Below are 6,370 nucleotides of genomic sequence, written 5' to 3'. Positions count from 1 at the left end.
ATGGACATTTTTCACTTCTCATTTTACCTCCCTTCTGAGTAGCTTATATCTTTGTTGATCCCTCCTTCCCTGAAACACTCTTCCCTTTGTTTCTGTGAAACCACGTTTACTTCAGGCCCTCTGGCAGCTTGTCTATTTCCCGTACAGGCTGACCCTGCTCTACATCACCGTGAAATGTTGCATTTCCTCAAGGGTCAAGTCTCCTTCCCCTCTCCCTCTACACGGTCCCCGGGGGCAAATTCTTGTACACCTTGAGCTTTAGGGGCCACCCGCAGTACGAGCAAGAAACTCACCAGTTTGGACCTCCTGATCAGATTTCTCCTGAGTTACAAAGCCTTCATAACACCTCCATTCACTTCACTCCACCTCAAAGGATAGCTCCAACACCAAAGCCCTGATCTCAGTCCATTGGTTGGACACTATGGCCCCCCAGTTTTGGAAGTTAGAAACCTAGGAGCCACTCCCTTCTCAGCTCATCCTGTCGACCTTTCTCCACTTCATCTACTCTTTTCCATGTCCATTGCTACCGTCTTAGCCCAAGCTGTATCACTTCTCACCTCAACTAGTTTTGCCTCCTTTCTCTCAGCTCCCACTCATCCTTTCACTTAGCAGCCAGAATGATCTTTTGGAAACTCATCAGATCATGTCCTTCCATCAGGTCATTATGACCTTTTCATGACTCCCCATTGTTCTGAGTATAAAAACTAAATTCCTTAAAACGACCTGCAAGACCCGATGTAGCCTGACCTCTGCCCACCTCTCTGTCTTCACCCCCACCCCCTACTTCTGCATTCCGATAACAATGGCCTCTTTTTAATGTTCGAAGTGGTGTGTGCCGATCTTTCCCCCACAGGGCCTTTGCATGGGCAGTTGTCTCTCTTGGAATGCTTTCCATCTTGTTAATTTCTTTGCATCTTTTACATCTCAGCTAAAGTGCTTCTTGATTTCTTAGACCAGGTCACATCCCCTCTGTTATAAAATCTCACGGATACTTGTGTCTTTTTATAGTACAAACCAGAATCCACAATTTCCATTTGTTTATAGCGTGGACCTGATTGTTATCTACCTCTCCGGCTAGACTTGCAAGCTCCGTGATAATGCCCATTTTCAGTATTTTGTCCCAGGTGCCTAGTACATCTGGGCACCGAGTGTTGAACCCAACCCCAACGTTGAACAAATTAGGTACTTGTTGGAGAGGGTGACAAGCCTAGCATATTGTAAATGCTCAATAAATATTTGAATGAATATACGTGTTCCATTTGAGACCATTTTGACTTTGAAAGGTTGTCAAGACACATACGTGGAAATGTCCAGCATCGCTTGGAAGTGTGGAAACGAGTATGTGGGACTTTCAAATGCAAACTGTAACTTCTGTTACCCATGAACACCCCCAAAATTCCTCTTTAGGCAAAACACCAGAGAGAAATGGTAGGCAAACTCAAGATCTCCTCTTTTCTTTAAGGTTACCTTTTGGTGTAGACATAAACCTTGCTCTGTTCTTTCATTGTGTGAACCCTGGGCACCGTGATAATTTCCACCAGGGCGTTATCCTCTCTTCCCCTCCCTCTCCCTGAGCTCAGTTTAACTTTCTCTCACCTCCCGTGATATCGCACCAATATTCTTTCAGCTCCTCTCTCCCACCCAGGTATTAATTTGACAGAGCGATGCCATCTGGTCTTCTCCACTTCTCTGTTTACTTCATGGCCCTATTTCTCTAACATTCTCCCTACTCTCTTCATTCTGTCCATTCTCCGCATGCCTGGAATACCAGACTTTCCCATGACTTTGCTGCCACCCTTCTCCCCTTCCAAGTATCTTTACCTCAAACTTTAATTCTTTCTCTCACCTCTTCCTGAAGGGTATTAGCTCTGGGACATTTTTCAAGTTTCGACCCCAAGCCAAGAAACTCTTTTTGTCCTGGGGTTACCAGCTATCGAATACAATCTGCATGAGTGCTTCCAGACTTCTACAGATTTCCCTTTGCTCTTTGAAATTTGGCCGCCTCTCCGTCACTGGCCTCCTTCCACTTCTGCATGTGAAATCGCCTTATCATCATCTCATCGTGGTTTTTACTATCAAAACCCATTTATCAAGCATCTGAAGATAACACACTCAGTTGTTGTTTTGTTTTGTTTTTTTCAGATCTGATTAATGAAACAAAATGCATGGTCTTAAAAGCAACTGTTCAATAACAACCAAGATGACATTTAGTAGTTAATTTTAAAGGTAAAAATAGACCATGAAAATGTTTCTTTTACAATTACCCAATTAAATAGTTATTGTCAATGTAGATTGGCTCAGATGTTTCCCTTTGAGAATGTTAATTTCGTTACGGAAATTGATTTTGTGGAGCTCAGAGTTTTGAGCCTCACACTTTTAGTTCTTCCTAAAGCAAATTTTGCCAAGGTTCACTGCAAAAGATTAAATTAAAAATTTGAATGGAAGGTTTTAGAACATATCGGAGCATATAGACCTTGTCGGTGGGATTTGTATTTCAGTTACAGACACAACAACGTACTGCTCGTGTCTGCAGCGAAAATAGAAATCGCAGCCAACTCTACACGTAACGAGAAATAATAAATAGCTGGTGTTGGCTGTCATAGCTCACTCGGCATGAAAAGTAAGCTAACGGGGGATGTGGTAAGAAAAGAAAATTTGCTTTAGCAACTCGTCTCTTAATAATGTGAAGTGTCAACATAAGAATTCTCTAAATGCAGAATGTGATTTTTATCTTGACAGTGTTTCTTTGAGGTCTTCTGGGAACAAATCTTCTTAAAGTCTTGAGCAATCCTGACTTACGCAATCGCATACTTCATTACTCATCTGAGCAGCAGAGCGGCTGCTATGCGGAGAATGAAGCTGTGCTCGGTGGTGTTGGAGGGCTGGAAAGGCAGGTCTGTGGACACTGGCCAGGGGGCCACCCTGGGAGCCTTGCTGGGACCCTGGGCCTTCCCCTAAAGATGCCCTAGAGAGTTTCATCAAGTTTTCCAGGAGGTCCTGTTTTCGAAAATGGTGAAAGCAATTAGAAATAAGCTAAAATCAGAGAAGATGATTTTAATATTCGAAAACACACATAAGAATGCAAAATGAAAACTTCATACTGGGGATTTTCCCCTCTGGTATCAGAACTGTTTTCATTATTGTGAAACATAAAAGCTTATACACTAAAAAAGTGGTGAAGATGGTAAGTTAGATGTATTTTACCAAAATTATTATTATTTTTTTAATTTGGAAGAAACCAGAGCACTCGGGTGGCTCAGTTGGTTGAGTGTGTCTGACTGTTGATTTCGGCTCAGGTCACAATCCCAGGGTCGTGGGTTTGACTCCCACATCGGGCTCTGCACTGAGCATGGAGGCTGCTTGAGATTCTCTCTCTCTCTCTCTCTCTCTCTCTCTCCCTCCCTCCCTCTCTCTCTTTCTCCCTCTGCCCCTCCCCCCATACTATCTCTCTTTTTTAATTAAAAAAAATAAAACATTTAAAAAGAAAATAAAATTTAAAAGAAACCTGGTGGTAGAACCCATTAAGTAGGTTTGTATTAAATAAAGGCTTTTACAAAATAAGATATGAAACATTACTGGTCATTCATCTACTGCCTAGCAATCTATTACTCTCTTAAAAGCAGTAATAATCTACTTGTACCGAAGTCTGACTTTCTACACTATAAACCCTTTGGGAAATGTCCAGAAACTGAAGAAGCAAATGGCCTTTTAGCAGTTGAAACAGCCATCAGAAAGCCCTCGTTCCTCCCTGCAGAGGAAGACTTCTAGGAATAAGTTCCATCAGCTGTTTCTGTACGTACAGGTTTGATAAGCTAAGTAATCTTCCTTACCTAATAGCAGATTAAAAGCAATAAAATGAGTAAGGTATGGTTCATTACTAGAGACTGGGGTCGCAACAGCAGAGTTAAAATACGAGCTGCTCACCCAACAGAAGCAAAACAATTAACTGCAAAAAAAAAAAAAAAAAAAATCCCTCAAAACAACCCAAACAAACAAGGAGAGGAGGAATGGGACTTGTTTAATGCGTAAGAGCTTCAGTTTGGGACGATGACGTTCCCGAGATGGGTGGTGGTGATAGTTGTACGACGTGGAGATAACGCCACTGAACAATACACTTAAAATTGGTTAAAATGATGACTTTTATATTACGGATATTTTATCATAATTACAAAAAAGGTTTAAAAAAAAAAAGAGTTCATCATTGAAACAGAGTCTCCAACTAACAGAGCTGAAATGGTTAATCCTTTCTTTGGAAGTTGCTACAAGTTTGTAGAATGGAACAATCCAACCAACGTCGAACCAGAGATCTCCTTGGCTGACCCAAAGTCCTTGGTTCAGAGGAAAAGGTGGTACTTACACTTTGATATTTGAGATATTAAAGTGCATTCAAGAGCACCTGGGTGGCTCAGTCGGTTAAGCGTCCGACTTCGGGTCAGGTCATGATCTCACAGTTTGTGGGTTCGAGCCCTGCGCTGGGCTCTGTGCTGACAGCTCGGAGCCTGGAGCCTGCTTCGGATTCTGGGTCTCCCTCTCTCTCTGCTCCTCCTCCACTCACACTGTCTCTCTCTCTCTCTCTCCTTCAAAAATAAACATTAAAAAACTAAAAAAAAATAATTCCGTAAAGTGCATTGAATACATTCAAATTGATAGTTAAGACGTTCTTTGTATGTAGTCTCAGGGGAAGAATATGGTTCCTGTTCCTGTGGAATTTATAAACTACTCAAGGAAACAAAATACCTGGGCATAAAACAAATTAAATCAGTGTGCCTCATCTTCCAGTTTTGTAGGCCTTTTAGGACCGGATGCTGCTTTCCAGGCACTAAGGCATAAAGAGGCTGAGCCATAATCATTCAGGTTTCTTGCATTCAAAGCCTGAGGAAGGGGTGGGGGACAGGTAGGTAGTCTGATGGCATCCTCCTCGGGTGCCTCAGTGAGAACCTCTAAAACATCCTGGCCTCACAACCGCGGGGGCCCTGCCTGGGAGTGGATTGCCCCTTGTGCTCGCAGCGGCTGCTTCTCTCTGCTCTGGCTGCTGCTGGAGACATGCCTTTGAGTTCTTGTTCCTCCCTCTAGAACGCCCGCTCCTCCTCCCTCAGATGAAGCATAAGGGAGTTATTTGATTTCAGCTTCCTTCTTTATAAGTACACTATAATCAAGACTTCCTGAGACCCGTGTTTTTAAGCTTTGGAGCCAGATCTACCAAGGTTTGAATCCCAGCTCTTAGATCTTGGGTGAGTCACTGGGACTCTGTGTTTTAGGATCCTCTTCCAGAAAATGGGGTTCATAACATAGTTGTCTAGAGGATTAAATGAGATCATACACAAATTTAGGGCAACAGCTGGTATAGAGTAAGGACGCACACATACACCTATATACGTGGGATGTTAATTATTTACACATTGAAACATTGCCACTGCGGTAGGCCTCGTGCTCAGCTGGACTTGTGTTCTCTCCTCCTCTTCTCAGCTCGATGAATTGTGTGGATGTACTTACTTAGTTGATTATTTAATTAAACATAATTTTTGTTAACTATTCTATTTAGAAGTATTAAGAACTATCAGACAGAAACCACCTAAAACGGTGAAATAGGTGACCGAAATTAAAGAGTACACTTATCATGTTGAGCAGTGAGTGATGTATAGAATTGTGGAACACTATATTGTATACCTGAAACTAATGTAACTCTGTGTGTTAACTACACTGGAATTTAAAAACTTACAAAAAATTTTAAAAAAATGGGGAACTGGGTTGGCTCAGTTGGTTAGGTGTCCAACTTCGGCTCAGGTCATGATCTCATGGTTCACAGGTTCGAGCCCCGTGGCAGACTCTGTGCTGACAGCTCAGAGCCTGGAGCCTGCTTCCGATTCTGTGTCTCCCTCTCTCTCTGTCCCTCCTTCACTCATGAGCAAGCGTGAGCATGCGCGCACTCTCTCTCTAAAATAAAAACTTAAAAAAATTTTTGTTAATTAAAAAAAAATTTTTCTTTTTAAAAATTTTTTTTTTCAACGTTTATTTATTTTTGGGACAGAGAGAAACAGAGCATGAACGGGGGAGGAGCAGAGAGAGAGGGAGACACAGAATCGGAAACAGGCTCCAGGCTCTGAGCCATCAGCCCAGAGCCCGACGCGGGGCTCGAACTCCCGGACCGCGAGATCGTGACCTGAGCTGAAGTCGGACGCCCAACCGACTGCGCCACCCAGGCGCCCCCCAAAAAAATTTTTAAATAAAGGAAAATCAAGTACATAAAAAATAATAAATGAAACAAAAATCACCCAGAATCACTAAATCCAGAAATTACAACTTTTAACATTGCTGCATATTTTTCTGGACTTAAAAAGAAAAAAAAGGGGCGCCTGGGTGGCGCTGTTGG

Source organism: Herpailurus yagouaroundi, unplaced genomic scaffold (genome assembly GCF_014898765.1).
Source record: "Herpailurus yagouaroundi ecotype Mexico unplaced genomic scaffold, PumYag 197, whole genome shotgun sequence".
NCBI classification, from domain to species: Eukaryota; Metazoa; Chordata; class Mammalia; order Carnivora; family Felidae; genus Herpailurus; species Herpailurus yagouaroundi.
The sequence above is the reverse complement of the archived record's forward strand: the minus strand, read 5'-3'. Positions refer to the sequence as shown.